Consider the following 24,978-nt stretch of genomic DNA (forward strand, 5'->3'; position numbering starts at 1 on the left):
TAACATCTGGTGGTGTTCGTGAGTCGCGGCGCAGCCGTGTGTTGCGGCTTGTCCGCTACTATTTATTATTGTGTTTATTTTGAGTTCTGGAGCTTTGCGGAGGATTCCGCTTCCACAAGATCCACTCTGGTGTCCAGCGGTGCCGGATAGGAGTGTCGGATCCGTGGATCATTGGTTGTTCTTTTTCCCTGGCGGCTAGTCCGCACATACCTTTTTATTTAGTTAAGTTAGCTTGTAACCCCTGGCTTGGTTGCTTAGTCAGAGGGCCCCTTGTTATCTCCCTGTCTCGGACTTCCCCTTGTCTCCCATTAAGACCTGCGGGGGCATCGGGGTTGGGCAGACATAATCCGCCCTTCGAACGCGGCTGCCATGGGCTCAAGCAACCATAGTCTCGCAGGGGATTTCTGATAACACGGGCGAGACAACGGAGTTAGGGCGCCAGGGGTTACTAGGCTCTCCAGCTCCCACAACCTGTATTTCATTCCTGTACTCAGATCTCTGCCATAAGATCTTCTCCAGTCTGGAGTACAGGAATCGTAACAGACACATTGCTTAGATCCAGTAGGATATGTATACCATTATCTTCAGAATTAATTGCTAAAAATTTTTTTACAAAAAATAGTTATATATAAATGAAAACGTATTATATTGCTATTTTACTGGAAAAAGACACAATGTAATTTTAATATTTGCTGGTTTGTTCTGGCCACCTTCTCTTGTATGTTGCCATCTACAGTGCCTTGCTAAAGTATTCACCCCCTTGGCTTTTTACCTATTTTGTTACATTACAACCTGTAATTTAATTTTTTTTTTTATCTGAATTTTATGTGATGGATATGCACAAAATAGACTAAGTTGGTGACGTGAAATGAGAAAAATGTATATAAAAATAATTTTTTGCATATGTTTTCACCCTCTTTGTTATGAAGCCCCTCAAAAGTTCTGGTGCAACCAATTACCTTCAGAAGTCACATAATTAGCGAAATGAAGTCCCCCTGTGTGCAATCTAAGTGTCACATGATCTGTCAGTATAAACACACCTTTTCTGAAAGGCCCCAGAGGCTGCAACACCACTAAGCAAGAGGCATCACACCATGAAGACCAAGGAGCTCTCCAAACAAGTCAGGGACAAAGCTGTTGAGAAGTACAAGTCAGGGTTGGGTTATATAAAAATATCCAAATTTTTGATGATCCCCTGGAGCACCATCAAATCCATCATCTTCAAATGGAAAGAACATGGTACCACAACAATCCTGCCAAGAGAGAGCCGGCCACCAAAAATGACAGACCAGGCAAGGAGGGCATTATTCAGAGAGGCATCACGGAGACTAAAGGTAGCCCTGAAGGAGCTGCAGAGTTCCACAGCAGAAACTGGTGTATCTGCGCATGTGACCACAATAAGCAGTACACTCCATAGAGCTGGGCTTTATGGAAGAATGGTCAGAAAAAAAGCCATTACTTAGTGTTAAAAATAAGAAGGCACATTTTGAGTTTGCCAAAAGGCATGTGGACGACTCCCCAAATGTATGGAGGAAGGTGCTCCGGTCAGACGAGACTAAAATTTAACTTATCGGCCACCAAGGAAAACGCTATGTCTGGCGCAAACCCAACACATCCCATCACCCCAAGAACACCATCCCCACAGTGAAACATGGTGGTGGCAGCATCATGCTGTGGGGATGTTTTCAGCAGCAAGGACTGGTAAACTGTTTTGAGTCGAGGGAAAGATGGATGGTGCTAAATACAGGGATATTCTTGAGCAAAACCTGTTGCAGTCTGCCTGTGATTTGAGACTGGGACGGAGGTTCACCTTCCAGCAGGACAATGACCCGAAGCATACTGCTAAAGCAACACTCGAGTGATTTAAGGGGAAACATTTAAATGTGTTGGAATGGCCTAGTCAAAGCCCAGGTCTCAATCCAATTGAGAATCTGTGGTCAGACTTGAAGATTGCTATTCACAAGCGGAAACCATCCAACATGAAGGAGCTGGAGCAGTTTAGCCTTGAGGAATGGGCAAAAATCCCAGTGGCAAGCTGTGGCAAGCTCATAGACACTTATCCAAAGCGACTTGCAGCTGTAATTGCCGCAAAAGATGGTGCTACAAAGTACTGACTTTAGGGGGGTGAATAGTTATGCACGCTGAAGTTTTCTGTTATTTTGTTATATTTGTTGTTTGCTTCACAATAACAAAAAAACATCTTCAAAGTTGTAGGCATGTTCTGTGAATGAAGTGATGCGAACCTTCAAACATTCCATTTTAATTCTAGGTGAGAGGCAACAAAACATGAAAAAATGCAAAGGGGGGGTGAATACTTTAGCAAGGCACTGTATGTAGAGCATCTATGTAGAGTTAAAAAAAAAAAAAGGTTAAAAAAGAGAAAAGAAAAGAAAAAAAAATCGCAACAACAATGACATCTTCAGGTTCACTAAATTGTACCTAGTATAAGGTGATACCTATTCCAGCTAGCTTAGGACTTTATAGTGACTCTGCACAATTTGTAGACCTCTGAACTTGGCCTTGTCCCCTTATTACCATAGCATACTGCCATACTCTAAATACTGTTTACCTATCTGCTACTATTTTGTCACACCACCAGGCTGTTGTATTGTCATCACACATGAATAAAACGAACAGAATGGCTTTGGGAGGCAATAAGAGATAATAGGACACAGGGCCTGATTAGGAGATGGACGGAAGTGCAATGCTGCATGCAAGCAGAATTGTTTTCCTTACAATCTGAAGGAGGGACATGCAGGAGATGTCTCAGTAGAAGAGATGCCTCCTGCATGTAGCTGCAATCCCAGCACTGCGACGTTCGTTGCAAGCTGAGATCGATGGTTGCGATGCTCCACGCAGATGGTCAGCTGAGTAAGCCTACTCAGCTGACCGACGGAGGCAGGGACTGCGAGGCAAGGAAGTCTGCGCTGTAACACACAGTCCCCTGATTCTCCCATCCCAGAAAATGGGAAGGGACACACCCCATTTCTAGGAACGCAGGCCTCCCCAGCCCTCTCTCCACCCCCTCAACGCCACTACCTGTCAATCAGGCAATGCAATGGAAGTGCAAGGGTGATCGCAAGGCCCATTTTGTGAATGCGCAGAACGGATCTTGCACAGCCGCAGATTCCAGATAATCTGCGTGCGGACACAGACCTGTGGTCCAGTCTGAATCAAGGCCAGAGACAACATATAGCTCTGTATGAAAAAGTGTGAAAGTTCCTAGAACACGAAAATTATTGAACATTCATGTTATCCTGATTACAACAGACAAATAGGAAAACAGTGTTAGTGTAACATTTTTAAGAGAATGAGCATTATTTCTGTGAGCTCTGCAAAACGCTAATTAACTATGTGTTTGCACATGTCATTAATATGATATATGCACAAACACATCAGTGGTAAAAGTGGATACTGGATTGTGCCCAGCCTCATTACATTATCCCCCATTATTCTCCTTACAGTACCATCAGTGAGTAAAGCATTTAGTTATTTAGGAGGAACTTTCTTCTGCATAGTGGATATCCTTCACATGTGGTGATGCTGTTGAAATTACTCGCTCTGGTATTTCTGCCACTTAAATAAACACTGCAGACTTGGTTGCTACACCTAAAACTAAATAAGCCACCTGACATTCTGGAGACGTTTTCCTTTGACATGCCAAAACCAATAAGGGAGGCATTCCTGTACTGCATCACTGCCACAAGCAGCTGTAATGTACTGACTCTACCCCTTGTGCAAGTACTGAATCTATCCTCTCCAAGGGGTATATTTACTAAGGGTCGATGTTCATAAATTTATCGATTTCAAATCAATCTACATCGATGTTGGGTTTCCAGGGCTAAAACACACATTTACTAAAAACATTTTATTTTTTATACATTTTTAAATGTTAGTAAATGTGTGTTAGCCCTGGAAACCATAGATCGATGTAGACCGATTTCATCTTTTTGAAATCAATAACAGTGACCTTTAATAAATATACTAGTAGGAGATCAGGGTAGGGGTGCCCTATCCTAGGGTAGATGGGCACCGCCAAACACACAGCAACCAGGAAAACAGCACACCAGTGCAGGGTTTTCACGCAATCTAGCCGTGGCTAGTTTTATTGTGCAGTACATAAAACAAAACATAAAAATAAATGCTAGCCCATCTGGGCACTAACTAAACATAATAGAGTCCCTCTCTCAGGGTGGCAGATCCTGTTGAAACTACCAAAAATACAGACATATGCACAGTAGTAAGTCAGTAGTAAGGGCCTAATTCAGCATGAATCGCTATTCTGAGAAATTGCAGTTGTCTGCGAGTAGAAATGCTCCGCCCCGACAGAAAGAAACAAACGCCCCGGGCAAAATTGTGAATGCCTCACAGATCGCTATCCACTCACAGATGCATACGCAATTCCCAGAACATCTAATAAAACTTTGCTGCCTGAGCAAATGTGAGTAAGTCTGAGGCTGCCACTAATCTGCGGCTGAGACGGCCTGGAAGTGGTCTGCGTTTATGTCAGAGACCCTCCCCAAAAACACCTGTTCATGCCTGTGGGGTTTTTTTTTTTTTACACACCCAGAAAACATCCAGTTTCCGCCCAGAAATGCCGGCTTCCTGTCACTCAAACATTGTGATAACGATCTGTACGCATTTTCTGACGCTATTACCCTTGTGCAGGCGCAATGCGAACGGTACGCATGAGCAGTTGTTCTATAATCACTCGATTTCTGATTTATCTGAATAGCAATCCATGCTTAATTAGGCACTATGTCAGTAAACCGCTGTCTCATAACAGGCCTGCTGTCTATTTTCCCAGGTAGTGAGACCCTGAGCCAAGCCCTGAACTGAAACGGGACTGGCTTTTCCAAAAGTCCAAAACCTCTCAGCAGAGCAACCACATCTTGCTGGGGCTTTAAAAAAAAAAGGTCAGAAACCTGGGACAAACATATCTCCCATTTAGCACTTTACCAGTGCTTCTATCACAATACCGTCTAGTGTTTGATAGTATCACAAAGCACACTGTATGCTGTCAGCAGTGAGTAGTCTAGGTGTTTATTTCTAATATTCTACTTGCATAAAGATCAAATGCAGAGGAAGCATGACAAAAGCAGGAGCCTGTGTATTATTTATCAAAATCATCAGTAGAACTAATCACCCAAATGAATTGGCTGCATTGCCATTTTATCTTTTTTCTTTTAGAAGCACACATACATGTGCTTTGCATATAAACTGTGTCTATGGCCCTCATTCCGAGTTGATCGGTCGCAAGGCGAATTTAGCAGAGTTACACACGCTAAGCCGCCGCCTACTGGGAGTGAATCTTAGCTTCTTAAAATTGCGACCGATGTATTCGCAATATTGCGATTACTAACTACTTAGCAGTTTCAGAGTAGCTCCAGACTTACTCTGCCTGTGCGATCAGTTCAGTGCTTGTCGTTCCTGGTTGACGTCACAAACACACCCAGCGTTCGCCCAGGCACTCCCACCGTTTCTCCGGCCACTCCTGCGTTTTTTCCGGAAACGGTAGCGTTTTCAGCCACACGCCCCTGAAACGCCGTGTTTCCGCCCAGTAACACCCATTTCCTGTCAATCACATTACGATCGCCGGAGCGAAGAAAAAGCCGTGAGTAAAAATACTTTCTTCATAGTAAAGTTACTTGGCGCAGTCGCAGTGCGAACTTTGCGCATGCGTACTAAGCGGATTTTCACTGCGATGCGATGAAAAAGAACGAGCGAACAACTCGGAATGAGGGCCTATGTGCAATAATAGTCAACTAGCAACATACAGAAGTCTCAAGATGGCAGACCCATGTTAGACAACCTCCCATTAAAGAATCATACGGAAAGAAAATGTATATATTCCACATAATATATTGAACACTTTTTAAGCATTTCAGAAGTTAATAACATTAGCAACTTGCACATGTATTGTAATTTAATCAAGACCCTTTATGTATTTTATATTTTCATGTTTGTTTATCTGTTATATAATGAACTATCATCACAGTCAATACTAGATATCATTATCCACTGGGCTCTCTAGTACTTTATTGTGTTCTCCACTGACATTTCTTATGTCACATTTCTATAACTAGTTCAGTGGTTCCTAAACTGGGTACCATGGCACCCTAGGGTGTCTCATGGCACTTGCAAGGGTGCCCTGGGTTGGTGGTCCAGGACCAATTAAAATTATTTATGGCCAATGCAATAGGTAAAACCAACGCTTGTGGCTTCCAATCATAAAATATGGGGACAAAAAGAAGTGAATCCTGTACCTTACCACACAGCTGAACCTAAGTATAATATATAAACACAACTTATTTAATTCAACATTTTTCTTCATAGTAAACGTTTGGCCTAGGGGTGCCATGAAAAAAAGGAGATTTATGGTGGACTTACCATGGTTAAATCTCTTTCTGTGAGGTACACTGGATTCTACAGGGAATACATTGGGGTGTAGAGTTGGATCTTGATCTGAGGCACCAACCGGCTAAAGCTTTGACTGTTCCCAGGATGCACTGCATCACCTCCTCTATAACCCCGCCTCCAGGCACTGGAGCTCAGTTTCCAGTCCAATGCAGTAGCAGGTAAAAGAGACGGTAGATGTTAGTCACATAGAACCACATTCTCATGACAGGAGAAGGGACTAGTGGCTAATGCCATACAAACCCAAAGAAGCTAAGTGCGTCAGGGTGGGCACCCTGTGGAATCCAGTGTACCTCGCAGAAAGAGATTTAACCATGGTAAGTCTACCATAAATCTCCTTTTCTGTAACGGGGTACACTAGGATTCCACAGGGAATACATAAAGGATGTCCTAAAGCAGTTCCTCATGGGAAGGGACGCACCGAGTGGGCACAAGAATCCAGCGTCCAAAGGAAGCATCCTAGGAGGCAATAGTATCAAAGGCATAGAACCTGATGAACGTGTTCACTGAGGATCACGTAGCCGCCTTGCACAATTGTTCAGCGGACACGCCTCGGCGGGCCGCCCAAGAAGGTCCAACAGACCGAGTAGAATGGGCTTTAATAGCAGCAGGAGCTGAAAGACCAGCCTGTGCATAGGCTTGTGCAATCACTATTCTAATCCATCTGGCCAAAGTTTGCTTATTCGCAGGCCAGCCACGTTTGTGAAAACTAAAAAGTACAAAAAGGATATCTGACCTCCTGAGGGAGGCAGTCCTCTCTACGTAAATACGGAGAGCCCGTACCACATCCAAAGACCGCTCTTTGGAGGACAAACCAGAAAAGATAAAGGCCGGAACCACAATCTCTTGGTTAAGATGAAAAGATGATACCACCTTAGGTAGATAACCAGGGCAAAGGATTAGTACTTGGGAGTCTTGGCAGTCGCCAAATCAGTCACAATCTTGTTCAGCTCCTCCTCAAATAGGATGTCTCCCTTAAAAGGGAGCACCTCCAAGGTCTTTTTGGAGTCCAGGTCCACCTTCCAGGACCTCAACCACAGAACTCGGCGAGCCAGGATAGACGTAGTAGACGCCTTGGCCGCCATTACACCTGCATCAGAGGCCGCCTCCTGAATATAGTGGGGGGCTGTAGTAATATAAGACAGATATTGTCTGGCAGTGTCAGAAAAATCCTGAGGTAACTCATCCTCAATTGCCTGAACCCATGCTTCAATTCTTTTCATAGCCCAGGAGGCTGCCATAGTGGGTCTATGTACAGCACCAGTAAGAGAGTAAACAGACTTCAGGCACCCCTCCACACGCTTATCCGTTGGTTCCTTCAGTGAGGTGACTGTGGTGACAGGCAGAGTAGATGACACCACAAGAAGGGCGTCATGTGGAGTTTCCCACTTGTTACTCAACTCCGCAGGGATAGGATAACGAGCTAGCATCTTTTTAGACCGGTAAAACTTCTTTCCTGGAGACGACCAGGATTTCTGACATATGTCAATTAAATGGTCAGAATGTGGTAAGACTACTTTAGTAACCTTCTGACATTTGAACTTATCAGGTTTCTTAGACGTAGTAGTAGGCTCGATCTCATCATCTATTTAGAGAATAAGCTTAATAGCCTCCACTAGGTCAGGAACATCAACCTGGGGTGTAAATTCCTCATCAGAAGCAACTGTATAAGTTTCTGACGTATCCGTATATTCCCCATCCTCATCGGAAGTATTATTAAAAATAAGTGGATTGTGAGGAAGAAATGGCCCGCTTAGATGACCCCTTGGCCCCAGAGGGGCGTGGGGTAGATTTGTGTCTAACCAACGATTGATTTAATTGTTGTAACTGGGTAGACAGAGTGTCCGCCCAGGGCGGATTAACAACAGGGACAATATGTGGCTGTAATGGCACAGGAGGTCCCACAGGGGGCGTATGAAGTGTTACAAGCGTATTCGGCATACTTGAGAACGCTGCCCAAGGTGGGTACTGATTGACCACAGGTGCTGCGGTTTGACTGGGAGCTGTATGGCACCCAGCGCCTGAACCAGCAGCTAACACTTCCCCCTCAGGTAAATCCGTGGTGCCAGCACTGCATGATGCAGAAGTGTCCGCGGATTTCCCACCCTGTGTGGCAGACATTATAGGGAATGTAGCCTTAGAGCGTAACAGTACAATATAGCCAGACAAACACAATACCTGCAAATAAACCCCTGTGTTATGTGACAGTAAATACAGGGCACAAACAGGATTCAAGCGGTATGAGGTGACTGAAATACACAGTAAAAAATACCAAATCGTATACTCTGTACAGCTATATATATATAAAAGACCCTGACGCACCTAGTCCCTCAGGGTACAGAATATAGTGATAGCAATATGTGTGATCCAAGAGAATGAAATCCACACAACGGCTACAGGCACACTCAGTCACAGGTACAATGCAGAAGTTATTACAGATAAACAATAAAACTGCATATAAATATGTATGAATATAGATCTAACAATGTAGACCGGTGACCGTGACCGGTGTGCCTCCACTGCAAGTACCTGGGAACCCGGCCGCGGGAGTATGCAGCGCTGCTGGGGAGGTGATGGAGCAGCAGCACAGAATGTCAAAATGACATAAACAGTGCTGCGACCCTTGAAGTCCTCTTAAAAAGCTCTTTTCAGGGCTGCCTAGTGCAGCCCCCCCTATGATCGCCCTTTCACACCACACAAATAACCCGGTATCGACCCCGCATATTGCCGGGTCGACACGGGTCAGCGTGCGGTGTGAAAGGGGCATAGCCGAAATCCCGGGTCGCCTGACCCGGCAATTCAACCCGGGAATAAAGTGGTGTTACACCTGGGTTGAATACTGGGTCAGTGGCTGTGTAAACGGGCTCCCGAGTCGATGCGTACCGGGACCCGTTTACTACAGCAGGGAGAGACGGCGCGGAGATGATCTCATCTCCCAGCACCAGCTCCGCCCCCTGCTGCTATGGCAACCCGTCCGGCATATTGCCAGGTCAGGGAAGCCTGCAGCAGCTGCCAATGCCGGATCCCACCCGGGAAGGACCCGTTTCCAATTCCTGGGTGGGATCCGGCATTGGCAGTGTGAAGGCACCAACTTACAAACTGAGCTCCAGTGCCTGGAGGCGGGGTTATAGAGGAGGCGGTGCAGTGCATCCTGGGAACAGTCAAAGCTTTAGCCTGTTGGTGCCTCGGATCAAGATCCAACTCTACACCCCAATGTATTCCCTGTGGAATCCCAGTGTACCCCGTTGCAGAAATTCAGATACTCGAGGGTGCTGTGATTCAAAAAAGTTTGGGAACCACTGAACTAGTTTATACTTTATCAATATTGATGACAATGTGTTACTGTGATTTCTTTGTTGTCAGAAACACAGATTGCATAAAAAATAAAGATACCCATCCAGTACTGTGAGGAAGAGGTATAGGTGGGTACACACTAGGCGATGTGCTCGGGACGTCCAATGGCGGGCATACACACTGTGTGGTATCACAGTGATGTCATGCCGCAGCCATCTGGAGCATGTTGTTTTGGCCGAAGAGTCCAAATTACGCTGCATGCACGGCCGACACCTGCGGGGCTACGCATCGCTCGAGTCATCGGCAGCATATACACTTAGCGATAAAGTAAACAACGTCGTTCAGAAAGGGTCAAAATGAGCGACATTGTTTACTTTATCGCTAAGTGTGTACCCATCTTATGGTATACATCTCTTGTGATAACAGAAGTAGTAAAACTTTCAGACCTACAGATGTGTTCTCATACATCATTACTGGAGTCGCGCCAATCAGCCCCTCTCGGCGTGCAAGATCATGTGAGACTCTGCAGGTGTTGGGAGTCTTTTTTGCCAAAAATGCATCTTAGTTGCAATGGGATGTGGTTAGGACGCACCCGGAGATAGTGCTGACCAATTTGATATGCAACACTTGTATATCTGTATGCGAGTGGGTCGCTGAAGCTGTACACAAAGTACTACAATGTAGAAGCCATAGCCTTTTTCTAATACAAGTTCTGTTATGCTCAATATACAGACTCAGTCAGTGGCGGCTGCTGCCCATGGGCACAGGCCACCCATAGAATTTGGGGGGCGGTTAGCACATATAAACATACAGTACATATATTGTTGTATGTAAAATATGTGCTGGTTGCCTTACCTAGGGATGAGCAGTGCTGCTGAGTTGCAACTAACCGGTAATCTTAGTTTATAGCTGTTTGTTGTATACTGAAAGGAGGACATAACCCTTTTAGCGAGTGCTAAAGGGATTATGGGGTAAATGTTTTATAGCGGCACAGACTGTGCCGCTATAGCACTTCCTGCTCTGCCTCATTACCAAGGCGAAGCAGGAAGGGACATCGACAGGATGTATTAACATCTTGTCTGCCGAAGCGCGCTCCCCCCTCCAGCAATGCCCCCCTGAGCACACAGCGCATCAGCTTAGTGCTGAGCCCGTTCTGCCATTGTAATACATGGGGGAGAAGCGGTATCAGAAGCGGTATGCACTGATACTGCTTCTCCCTCATAACGCTGTATAATACATTTACCCCTAAGTCTCGTCCTTAAATGGAGCCCTTTGATAGTACCTAAATTAGGAATAAAGGGTGTATGTCAGTGGTTTCCAAACTTTTTTTGAATCCTGACACCCCTAGGCAAAAAGTTTCTCATTCAGAAAAAAATATTAAATTTTAGCAAATTGTGATTATATGTCCTGCTTAGTTTCAGTCATATGGTGGGGGATAGGATTCACTTATGTTTGTCCTCATATTTTATGATTGGATGCCCCAAACACTGGTTTTGCCTATTAAGGTGACCATAAATAATTTGAATTGGTCCACCAAACCAGGGCACCCCTGCAAGTGCCCCGAGGCACCCACCCCAGGGTGCCATGGTACACAGTTTGGGAACCACTCATATATGTACTTAGCATTGGAGAGAGATAAAGAAAAGAGAGAAAAAGTACCAGCCAATCAGCCCCTAACTGTCATATTCCAGACTATGTTAAAAAATGACAGTTAGGAGCTGGTTGATTTGTACTTACAATACTTTATTTGTCATTAACAAAACAACAATGAAATGTCAGTGAAATTATCATGTAAACATTCTGTACAGTAAAACAAGCAGTAAAACATCTAATTTAAAAAACTAACCTAATTCGTTAAAACCATTTCATGCACGTACAGCTGTTGGAAAAAAAACTGTTAAGCATAAGTTTTGTATGCTTACTTTATCTCCGTTCACTTTGTCTCTGTCCAAGGCTTAGTGCATAGACCCTAAAGAGTTCTATCCATTAAAGCAGGGGTGGGGAACCTCTTCTCTGCCTTTCTATAACATCATTCGCGGGCCATTTTTTAAGCTAAACACCCCCAACCCCAAAGCGCGCGCCCTTACACATAATGCCTACATTGGTGCGCCTTACGCATAATGGCCACAGTAATAGCTGCTTACACATACTGCCCCCAGTAATGCACACAGTAGTGCCAGATGCACATAGTGCCAGATACCCACGGTGTCCCAAGTATAGTGCAAGTTACCCATGATGTCCCCAGTATAATGCCAGGTACACATAATGCCCCCAGCAGGGCACTAACCACCACTGCAGGACAGATCCTATCCAGACTCCTGCACATCACCACCTCTGATCAGCAGCAGCCTTCGCTGAACAGGTCTGCTAGAAGCAAGACACAGGAGTCTCAGAACAGCAGGAGCTCGGAACACACCAGGTGGACACACTCATATAGAAAGCGCGCAGAGCGCCCACGTAACCCAAGTCCTTCTCGGCTGCCAGACCACAACCCCTCCTAGTCCCGCCCATGGTTGCTTTGGCCGGGGTAACCTAGGTTACCCACGTCCTCCTCCTTCCATCCAACTCTATCAGATGTAGTTTCCCCTCCTAGTGCCGCATGCTGTCGTCCCCCTAACTCACGTCCCCCTCCGTCGCATGCCATCCCCCTCCTAGTCCCATCTGAGCCGTGGTTTCCCTGGATCCCTCGCCGAGCCAGGTGAAATGACTTTGCAGGCCTTATTCAGCGGACGTTCCCCACCCCTGCATTAAAGCATGAGTTATTAATGGGTAACCCATATTTATTCAGCACGTTTTGCAAAAAACCATAATGCTATAAACCTTTTACAAGAAAGGCATATTTTTTAATAAATGCCATTGTTTTCACTAATTTTCTTCATCTTCAACGCCTCAGTGTAAAAAATAATTATTTCAATATCAAGAACACGCTCCATTACATCATAAATGGCATCTCATTACTGTGCATTAAATCCAGAAAACGGATCAGGCATATCAGTTTTGACATATAGAAAGGGCTATTGGCTACTTTGCCAAAGCATTGTGCATTAAAGCACATAATTACATAGATTGTGTAAATACACATGCTGTACAAATAAAATAATAAGCACAACACTATGGAAAGAAAAAAGAGTTGATTACAAAACGTAAATATTAAGGAAAGATAAACCAGAAAATTGAGTACTGTAATTCATGCTAATACAAATACCAAGTAGACAGAAGAGGTGATTCTAACAACGTCTATGACATACAACGTCAATCTATTCATAAGATGCTATAAATGTAGCTGTTGTGTCAGACAAAGTATAACACAAATGACTTCTAGAAAAAATTATTACAATTTCTACTGCAAATTCTTATTTTGAAGACAGGGCTTGCTAAATAAAAAAATACCAAAAAGTGTACTGTAGTAGAACTACCTGTAAATAAAATAAGTACAGAACAAAGTAATTGCAGAGAAAGTAGAGCAGTGATTTTCAACCTTTTTTTACTCGCGGCACACCGAACAATATTTTAAAATTGCCAAGGCACACCATCAGTTCCCCAGAGAAAAAAACAATAAACACACATTGGCCTTCACAGTAAAAAAAATCCACACATACATTGGCCTACACAGAAAAAAACAATCTTATTGCTCCCCACATAAATCAATCACATTGCTTCCCACATAAATCATGTTGCTCACACATAAATCATGTTGCTCCCTACATAAATCCTATTGCTCCCCACATAAATCAATCACATTGCTCCCCACATAAATCATGTTGCTCACACATAAATCAATCACATTGCTCCCAACAAAAATCCTATTGCTCCCCACATGAATTATTCACAGTGTTTCCCCATCATAAATCCATAAATCCTTATTCTACCCACATAAATCCTATTGTTCCCCACAGGAGAAATAAAATAACAAATATTAGCCCCTACCGGTCAGCTGTCCTCCTCCCTGTCCCTCGGTGGCGTGGGTTGTTCATAGTTGAGTGCTACGAATACTGAGCGGCGGGCGGGCAGGTGTGGATGTGGGTTGGCAAGGAAAGCTGTGTATGCAGGCAGGAACTGGAAGATGTATATGCAGGCGGTTGGGCTGGCTGGGTGGTGAGACGCGGCGTATGTGACCTATGATATCACACCGCCGCGTCTTCAAGACATAGGTCACGGGCAGAGAGCACGACTGGTCCTCTAAGAAGAGCCCGGGCCGACAGATCACACTGGTTGAAAAAGCCTGAAGCAGAGTATGGAGCGGGGGGGGGGGAGCCAATTAGCCATTGAATATTACTGTAGCTAATTGACCTCTGGGGGCTTATTCAATTAGCCCCGATAGATGGCAGCATTAGGGATTTTTTTTCACCTGCACGGAGGCAGGGGTGAAAAATCCCTGGTAATTGACCCATTTTCACGGCCATGAACGTGAATACACATGGATCTGTGAAATTATCCCAGATCTTGTGTTTTTCTGGCAAAATTGGGCCAATTTTCTTGCGAAAAAAACAGGCCGCAATTGAATTGCCTAATAACACCATCGGCAGTAAAGTCACTTTTTTTTGTGATCAATTGAATTCACTCCATACAGATGTGACACATCACATCTTATCCGCGAACATGCCGCACTTGCGACTATTCACGCCGGCTGCAATCCATTCACGAGAGTGCCTGCACCCTTGCGAACCTATGGATCATGGGTGTGCGCGCAGATCACACGCACATCTGTGGGCACACTAATCGCGAAATACAACCCGCAATTGCTGCGATTAGTATGTACAATGAGAGCTGGCACATCAGTATATGGGAAAAAAATTCCCTATAACATTACTATCAACCTAATTGTGGTACAGGGGCATAGCCAGAACTGTGTGGGCCCCATAGCAACATTTTGAAGGGTCCCCTGTCCCAATCCTTGACAGACACCTCTCCACAGCACGTGTTAATTTTATGCACCATAATACTGCCCTAAGTAATTTTCTGAACCATAGTAGTGCCTTAGTTAATGTTAAGTTACATTGTAGGGCTGCCAGTACATATTATGCAACAGTAATCCCAATTCACGTTATGACATGCAGTGTCCCCAGTTCCTGTTATGTCACATTACAGTACCCCCTGTTTATATTAGGTAAATTGGTAATGCCCTCCAGGTCATTGTATACCATATTACAATGAGCAGGTTTAGGGTCATAACTAGATGTATTTGTATGCCCCAAGGCAAACATTTGTTTGGGCCCTTATGTATCACCTAGTGGTGAAAAATGTATACAAACCATGTAAATTTGACAGGGAAGGTGGACCCATCTCCGCTCTGGACCCCATAGCAGCTGCACTCCATGCACCTATAGCATACCCTCCAACATGACCCGCCCCACTAGGTACAAAATGCTCTGTTTCTGGACTTCCCTCTTAATTTATTATTGCCATCACCTGTGAAGAAACAGCTTTCTTTTCATTTAACTAGTTCAACACAGGTGATGGAAATCATAAATTAAGAGGGAAGTCCAGAAACAGAGCATTTTGTACCTAGTGGGGCGGGTCATGTTGGAGGGTCTGCTATAGTAGCTATGCCCTTTTCTATAACACATAACTGTGACAGGGAAGGTAGGCCCCTCTCAGCTCTGGGCCCCATAGCAGCTGCACTCCCTGCACCTATGGTAGCTACGCCATTGTTGTGGTATATACACTGTGGCTTATGCAAATTAAAAACTATGCTATAAATTGTGTAAAATCACTTTGCACATGTCTGGATATTAGGCCGCATGCAAGTACCTATGCAGAGTTGCGTGATTCTACCACTTGCATCTGCTTGCAACTGGGGCAGCGGGACATGGCATGGAAGGTGCTTTCTTTGCTCATGTTTGGGGGGTTTTTTTGGGGGGAGGGGGGGCTGTTTTAGAAAAAAAAAATGTTTTTTTTTGCACACAAGATGGAGAGCCGTACATGGGCCCTCATTCCGAGTTGATCGCAGCAGGAATTTTGTTAGCAGTTGGGCACAATCATGTGCACTGCAGCCCCCCTGCAGTGCACATGATTTTGCCTGCAGATTTTGCCTGCAGATATAACATGTGCAGAGAGAGTTAGATTTGGGTGGTTTATTTTGTTTCTGCGCAGGGTAAATACTGGCTGCTTTATTTTTATACTGCAATTTAGATTGCAAATTGAACACACCACACCCAAATCTAACTCTCTCTGCACATGTTAAATCTGCCTCCCCTACACTGCACATGGACCCTCATTCCGAGTTGTTCGCTCGCTAGCTGATTTTAGCAGCATTGCACACGCTAGGCCGCCGCCCTCTGGGAGTGTATCTTAGCATAGCAGAATTGCGAACGAAAGATTAGCAGAAAAGCGAATAAAAAATTCTTAGCAGTTTCTGAGTAGCTCGAGACTTACTCCTACACTGCGATCAGCTCAGGCCGTTTCGTTCCTGGTTTGACGTCACAAACACGCCCTGCATTCGGCCAGCCACTCCCCCGTTTCTCCAGCCACTCCCACGTTTTTCCCTGACACGCCTGCGTTTTTTAGCCAACGCCGGGAAAACGCTGAGTTACCACCCAGAAACGCCCCTTTCCTGTCAATCATTTACCGAACACCAGTGCGACTGAAAAGCGCCACAGACGCTACAGCAAAACTGCTAAGTTTTTAGTAAAATAACTAAGCGCATGCGCTCTGCGTACCTTGCGCATGCGCAGTTAGAGGCTAATTGCAGTATAGCGAAAATCGGCAACGAGCGAACAACTCGGAATGACCCCCATGGTTTTGCCCAACTGCTAACAAAATTCCTGCTGCGATCAACTCGGAATTACCCCCATGATGTGTTAGAGAGTTTATTTAAGTTGTATTCAAACCTAATGGTAAATGCACACTTAACAAGAAAAATACATGTCTAAGCATGGGATAAAGTGTCGTGCATGCCTAATATAATACTGGCTCATACAGTCGGTGCACCCGGCTATTATTGATTAGGATTCAACACAGACTGTATTTTCTTCTTTTTGTTTCAAATACAAAGATAAAACCTCTCAGTACTTTTCTGTATGGCATAAAGTACATAAACAGAGGCTTTAGGGCAGGCATGTCCAAACTGCTGCCCTCCAGCTGTTGAGAAACTACACATCCCAGCATGCCCTGACACAGCTTTAGCATTCTCTGACAGCAAAACTGTGTCAGGGCATGCTGGGATATGTAGTTTCACAACAGCTGGAGGGCCGCAGTTTGGACATGCCTGCTTTAGGGAATGTCATCAGTGGTTGAGTACAATCCTCATCAATGCCTTATATGCAAATCAGACTCCTGCTTGCATCCTGAAATCTGGATTTATCAATAATGCTGCTTTCACATCGCAAAACCTGCTTTTGAAACGGTTCTTTAAATGGTTCTTAAAACGGGTCTGAGCAGTAAAACCCCCTTCACATCGCATGTTGTAACCAGTATATTACCATTTCATTACCGTTTTGGTACCTTTCACACTGAACCCGTTTCACCCATACAAAACAGTGGTTGTCATTTTAAATGTTTTTTCCCTGCTTCTGCCTGGTGACATCACACATGGAGACAGTCTATCACCTTCTGGGGCTTGCAAATACCGTTTCAGACCCTTTCACACTGCACAATGAAACGGGTAGGACCCTGCTTTTTTACCGTTTCAAAATACCGGTATTTTGAAAACTGTAAATTGAAGGTGACCCTTTCACATCGCAGCTCGAATCGTTTAGGAAGCCTGAAAAATCGTCAATTTACCGGGTTCAAGCTGCGGTGTGAAAGGGGTATAAATGAGCTGACTAAAATGTCTACTGTACGCCTAAACCTGCAGTGTGATGAGATGAATGCCGGAAATGGCATAAAGCAATGCAGAAGGAACTAAACAGGAATACTCAATGTTTGTTCACTCTAATGAGAAGTTCATCAATAGACTTTTTTGCCGGAACATGTTTCACAAGAATAAGTTTAAATTAATCTTACAAAATATCTTTATTTCTGATTGAGTGATACTGGGCAGTAGCCATTTTTTCTGGAGACCAAAATGCACTGAGGCCGATGCAAACAGCTCCCCCATTGTGGCTTCAGCATCAGATGCAAATTTCTTTGGGCTAATTATCACCAAGTGGTAAGTTAGATGATGTGGAGAAAGGCTCATTAGGAATGGCAATTGTAAGGAGCATGGCCTCATGTGTCGTGTCAAGGCAGAGGTAAGCTCTGTGCCCCTGTGCCGGACAAGCAAAAAAAAAAAAACACTGCCTCCTCTGACATCGATGATGAACAACCATTAGATCTCTGCCATTGATGGCAAAACCATCGACCATCAGTAGCAAACCATTGATGGCCATCCCTGATACTGCACACCCTATTCCAGCCCACTTTAACTGCTGCTATATATAGGGTTACTACCAGCACTAACATCATCATCACCGAATCTGCAACTTGGATCTGATTTATCATGTAGAACCACAATACCTGTTCTGCCATCTCATGATGATGTTAAAGGAAGGGCAGTAGAAGTATATTTGTTATTAATGGTCTTATTGCCTTTCTTTCCAAACGATAAAATAATTAGAAGGGAATCTGATACAGTTCAAAAATCTAACACTCCACTCACTTGAGCCGACCAATGTCCTAGCATAGCACGTCGGTGCAGAGCCAGTCTGATAGCCTGTCTATCACTCTGAAAGAGATATTAAATTATACATTGATATTTCTTGTAGCCTCATGGGTTCTTTTTATCCACACAAAACGCCACTTATGGTAATGGAGCAGTACAGATGGTGTAATGGTTAGCATTACTGCCTCACAGCACTGAGGGTTCGATCCCCACCATGGCTCTGTGTGGAGTTTGTATGTTCTCCACGTACCTGTGTGGGTTTACTCCAGGTGCTCCGGTCTCCTCCCACAATCCAAAAATATACTGGTAGGTATATGGGCTCCAACCAAAAATTAACCCTAGCGTGAATGTGTCTGCATGTACATGTGATGGGGAATATGGATTCTAAGCTCCACTAAAGTAGGGACTGATGTAAAAGGACAAATATTCTCTGTAAAGTGCTGCAGAATATGGGTGCCCTATATAAATAACTGGTAGTAGTAATAATAATAATAATTATAATAACAGGGGGGGTCATTCCGAGTTGTTCGCTCGCAAGCTGCTTTTAGCAGCTTTGCACACGCTAAGCCGCCGCCTACTGGGAGTGAATCTTAGCATATCAAAATTGCGAACGAAAGATTAGCAGAATTGCGAATAGACACTTCTTAGCAGTTTCTGAGTAGCTCCAGACTTACTCGGCATCTGCGATCAGTTCAGTCAGTTTCGTTCCTGGTTTGACGTCACAAACACACCCAGCGTTCGCCCAGACACTCCTCCGTTTCTCCAGCCACTCCCGCGTTTTTCCCAGAAACGGTAGCGTTTTTTCACACACACCCATAAAACGGCCAGTTTCCGCCCAGAAACACCCACTTCCTGTCAATCACATTACGATCACCAGAACGAAGAAAAAACCTCGTAATGCCGTGAGTAAAATTCCTAACTGCATAGCAAATTTACTTGGCGCAGTCGCACTGCGGACATTGCGCATGCGCATTAGCGACTATTCGCTCCGTTGCGACAAAAAAATAACGAGCGAACAACTCGGAATGACCCCCAGTGTTCATTTTTGCTAAAGAGCATGCAAAAAGGAGCGAAGATCATCTCCAACACATCACAGGGAAATGTCACCTACAGGACTACTAGAGAACCTTGCTGGTAATTGAATTGCACTATGTCTTCTTAAGCTGGATACATACTCGAGTGATGTGCACCCAGACGATATGTCGGTCCGACAGGCTGGCATATCGGGTCCTGGGTACACATTCAGTGATGTTACTGAAGAACAGAACTATAATGTTCCATCCTTCATTAGCATACTACAGAACGCTAGCGATATCGTCAGGTTTGATGTGCAGCACATCAAACTTGATGACGTCGCTAGCGACTGCGGGCACCTGTATATCTGGCATACACACTGCCGATATGCACAGTTGTGAGTGATATATTGGTCCGATCCGCCAGACTGGATGACATATCGCTCAGTATGTACCCAGCATTAGTTACCGAAGCACCCCATTCCTAACTTGCCATACTATAGTAGGGTGAAGGGAAAGGACTGTGGACATATTATATATTGCCTTCCTGGCTGAATGTGGTAATGGCAGAAAGACTGTTTTTAGCTTATTACACAGTGCACAAATTATAACCAAATGAAAAGCATGTATTAGGTTCCAGGTGTGTATAAGCTCTTCAATTATTTAATGTATATTAATTGCCTAAATTATACAAAGCTTTTGATATATATTTTATTCAAATATTGGGTTTTATATTTATAAATCTCATTGGGGTCAATTCTATGCAGCGACAGTTGAATAGCGTCGGGAGTTAGCTCCCGTCGCTATTCAATTCAGCTCATGTTAAGTCGGCGAAGGCCCATTCTCGCTGACTTAAACAGGCTGAATTGTCGGGAGAACGGGCATTCTCCGACTTGACTCCCCGACGCGATGCTGATTCCCGACAGAATCAGCCTCGCGCCGGCCGCGCGGCAGCACTTTTGTTGGTTTTCTTCTCTCATCCCCCAGGGGTGAGAGAAGAATTCCCGACAATTGGTGTCACTTGGCGCTGTATTGAACAGTGCTGGGAGCTAACTCCCTGCGCTATTCAACTGTCGCTGAATAGAATTGACCCCATAGAATGTTGGTAAATTTTACAAAAAAACTTGTGATTTGTCATGGACAGTGTACAGACTGTACCAAACAGAGGGTCTAATTAAGACCCTGTCGCTGATGAACAAAAATCGCTAGGTAGGGCCTGGCATGCGGGGCGGACTAGCCCTGTGTTGGGCGTCCCCCCCGCATGTCATAAATTTTGATCGCAGGTGTGCGTTTTTTCGCATACTGTATCTACGATCAGCTCTGAATTAGGCCCAGAGACCTCTGTTTTTGTAACTTTATGTTAAAGCAAACATAAGAAATAAAGGCATGAAGCACTAAGGAGTCAATTCAATTAGATGCAAGTTTCTGCTATTACGGCATGGAAACTCACCCCCCTTGCAGTCTGATCTCGCCTTGGACTTGAGGATTTTGTAAGCAGCTTTATGAGGCTGCGAACAACAATCTGCGAGTCCGGCAGTAAAGTAAGTGCGGCATATAGCCGCAATTACTCATGGACGCGGCTAAGTTGTGTATAACTGACCCCTAAGCAGTAATAAAAGGTATAATAAGCACTGTCTCTGTATGTGGTTAAGACAAAAACACAATTGCGGAATTCAGGTTCCCAGCTATTAAGTACAAATTGGCCACATCCTCCCCTTTAACACATTCAGATGCAAGAAATAGGTCTACTCTATACAATAGAAGAGATACAGTGAATTTCTCAAAAGAAAAGAAACTTATGCAAAGTTTTACAGTACCTGGTAAACTGGAAGACTAATTATAAGCTACAATTAGCTTTAACCACTTAACTGCCATTGTTGCATTGGGATATGATCACCACCAGATGGGATTTCACTGACATACTGTAGATGCATCCCATGCAACCCTGCCTTTCGCCTCCATTCTCCCTGCATTTTAAAAAGGAGCTTCAGCTTTCGCCAATATCACATGTCTATTTTGCTCCCTAGAATGCAACGCAAATGCCATTCTGGATCAAATCTGTTGGTTACTAAACTTGAATTCAGCAACAATGAATGAAGCTGAAGTTCTGCACATGGGACGGTATTGGGATCCCAGCGCTTGGAATGTCTGCGGTCAGGGTCCCCCTGAGCAACAGTGGTGAAACAGATAATTCTGTATGTGGCACAAAACTAGAGGGTGGGAGAAAATACTGGAAGGGAACAAATGACTACTGATCTATAAGGGGGATATGAAAATGCTACAAGGTCCTTAGCATAATGACACAGGGGTCTACTAGACATCCCCTAGGCATTTTTTTTTTGAGTGAAAAGTATCATTGACTAAGAGGGTCATTCAGTCCCAGCCGGCCGCCTGCAGCACAGTTTGTATGGATGCAACCGCAATGTGAATGACAGCAGCAGGAGTTGCGGGGGCCGGTACGCGTCCTTGGGGGGGAGGGGTGAACGGGGGCAGGGCAGGACTGTTTTCTGGGGCAGCTGCATGATGTCACAGCTAGGCTGTGCTGCCAGGGCTCAACCTTAGAGCCGATACATCCGCAGTCTAATACCCCTTTCACATCGCACAAATAACCCGGTATCGACACAGCATATTGCCGTCGACACGGGTCAGTGTGAGATGTGAAAGCACTTTGCCCAAATTAGCGGGTCGCCTGACCCGGTAATTCAACCAAGTATATAAGAAGGGTTATTCCAGGATTGAATACCGGGTCAGGCGCAGTGTGAATGGGAGCCGTGTCGATGCGACACGGCTCCCATTCACAGCATAGGGAGAGGCGGCGCAGGAGATGAGCTCATCTCCCAGCGCCGCCTCCACCCCCGTCCGTGCTGCTGCTACGCCCCCCCGCTGCTATGGCAACCGACCCGGTATATTGCCGGGTCGGAAAGCCAGCAAAGTAGAGCAAATGCCGGATCCCACCCGGTAAGGACACGTTTCTCTTCCCGGGTGGGAACCGGCATTTGTGATCTGAAAGCAGTATAAGTGAGCGACCTCACACATGCTGGGCGGCCTAGCCCTATGCTGGGTGTATGCAGCCATCTGCGTTCATCTCTCAATAACCCCCTAAACTTTTATTGAGATTTTATTTACTTATAACTATATAACTGTAATTAATTAAGAAATGACAGTTTCTGACATGATTGGAAACAAATATTTATCAGTTAAGTCATTACAGAAGAATTCGCTAGGAAGTTATCTATTTCTGAAATAAAATCCTCCCACCAACAGACAGTACTGCAAGGTTCCTTTGTACAATTCCCTACAGAGCATGTCAAATTAAACCGTGCTAGCATCTGCAGTTCCCTGGTTCTTGTGGACTCTCAGCATGTTTGAATATAAACTCTGGCAGATGCTAGATGCTGAAGCAGCTGATTGGACAAATCATGACATCAAACTCAAGGATGTGAGCTGTGGTGCACCATGGAAGTGCCAGGAGTCAGATTCTCAATCTGCATGGTCCTTCCTGACTATGGGTCATGCTAATAAGAAAGAGGAGGCCTGTTGCTAAAATAACAATTATCCACAAAGCTCTTTAAACACTGAATGAAGTTCCAAACCACAGCTATCAATGGCGCCACATCTTGCACCCCTTGCGTCCCTATTTCAGCCCTATTACGGAAGCCATTACTTTTATACATAAAACCAAGACATACCCCATACCAAATGAAGAATAAGGTTTACAGAAGCTTATTTCAACTTGCTTACAGTAGGTGCGTCAAAAGTCTCCATCTAAAGATTCCCTGGCCTTTATCAAAATTAGGGCATAACAGATATTAAACCGTATCGGATATTAAATAGCTCTCCAGCACTCAAAGAAGTTTTAGTATATACAATGGTGGTAGAAAACAAAACCATGTGACCTACTGTAATAAAGGCTCTTTTTTCAGACAGAGACAACCATTGGCTTCCAAGAGGTAAGGGAAATTTGAACTGACTGCAGCCTTTGTTATGATGAGCTGCCAGGCACTGAGGTTACAGTGCTTACTTTCCTCAACAGTGACTGGCTTCTGCCAGCTGGTGCTGGCAGCTGGCACAAGACATTTCCCAATACATGACACAGCATCATAATATCCCTGCTGACACTTGCAGTCTATAAGCCCTTTATATGAACATGTAATCAATCATCACAATTGTAAGAGCCCGGGTACAACTAGAATAGGTGAGAACCTGCTGGCTATATGGACAATACAGGACGCACAATTCAGAAATATACATAGTGGCAGCTATTAAATCACCATGATATTCCACTAGAAAAACATTTTGGGCCATGGCTACAGTGGAAAAAAAATAATTATATATATATATATATATATGTGTGTGTGTGTGTGTGTGTGTGTGTGTGTGTGTGTGTATATATATATATATATATATATATATATATATATAAAATGGCAATAGTGAGTACAACTGTTATTGCTACTCCAATGAATTCTTTACTAGTAATGACATAAGACTACCAATAATTACACTAGGCATATTACATTAGCTAAATTGGCATTCGTATTACTCATTATGGCTTAGATATAAATTGCTATGCCTCCCATCTGTTTGGGTACTTTGAAAGTTTTCTTATAATAGACAGGATGCAAATTATTGTTGTTCTAGAATCTAATTTTGTTAAACTAGTATATTAGACGTGGGTGTGGAAGGACCAGATGAGATTTAAGAGGAAAAAGTAAGGCTGGAAACATTGCTTATCTAGCGGGAGGAAGGATGTGGGAGTTGATGAGTTGAAAACAAGCAGGAAAACACAAGGTTTAAGGTTTGTCTTGTGAGCCTTTTTCCCACTTACATAGCTGCACAGAATATGTGAATTTGCAAACCAGCACTAATCTCAGTCAGTACAATGCACACAGTAATGACACTTTACCAACAATGACAAGCATAGTTCAAGACCGGCGAAATCTCTTGAAAGGCAATTTGAAATCACGCTACCAGAATGCTAGAATTTTTATAAATTTGCAGACAAAGCACATTCTTTAATCCCACACTGTAGGGCTGACTTTTTAATCAATTTAAAACACTGATGGAAGAGTTTTGCATTACCAAGCACAGCGTCCAAATTGCTGATGAGCACTGACAGCAACAGGGAGAAAAATAAGAAAGTGAGCCAAAACAACACATCCTTGTTTAATATCCCACGGCACTGGGCATTTTGTGGCTTTTATGAGCAGCAAAATGAATGAGGGTTTTGTCCACCCAGATTTATCTGGCATCCATGTCTTCTTTTTCTGTCTTCTTACTGATCTGTCTATAAAACTGAATCCCAGGACTATTATGCGTGTGATCTATGACAGAATCACCATTTAATGCTGTTCTTGCTGGTGTGGCTTTACAGATCCCATACTCTAGTACGCATGTTGTGAAATACTGCAACATGGTGCTTGACCAAAATTGCCAATGTTCCACCTGTCAACATAATGGCCATACCCTAACTGTGACATAAGGACATAGGACATTTGCGTGTGTGTGTGTGTGTGTGTGTGTGTGTGTGTGTGTGTGTGTGTGTGTGTGTGTGTGTTTCTCTTCCTTGTGTTATATTAAGTGAAACGTATGCATATGAACTGCAGTGGCAAAACATTATTAGCAGCAATGAAAAATACCAAACCAGAATTGTCTCTTTCCCAGAAAAGCCCA

General features: G+C 44.2%; 1 protein-coding gene across 2 annotated transcripts in view; it reads right to left on the reverse strand.

The window, feature by feature from the left end:
• The window catches only part of FYN (FYN proto-oncogene, Src family tyrosine kinase), a 296,399-nt gene that overhangs the window by 270,269 nt on the left and 1,152 nt on the right, over positions 1–24,978 (reverse strand). The window lies entirely within an intron of this gene.

The sequence above is a fragment of the Pseudophryne corroboree genome, chromosome 4 (assembly GCF_028390025.1).
Source record: "Pseudophryne corroboree isolate aPseCor3 chromosome 4, aPseCor3.hap2, whole genome shotgun sequence".
NCBI classification, from domain to species: Eukaryota; Metazoa; Chordata; class Amphibia; order Anura; family Myobatrachidae; genus Pseudophryne; species Pseudophryne corroboree.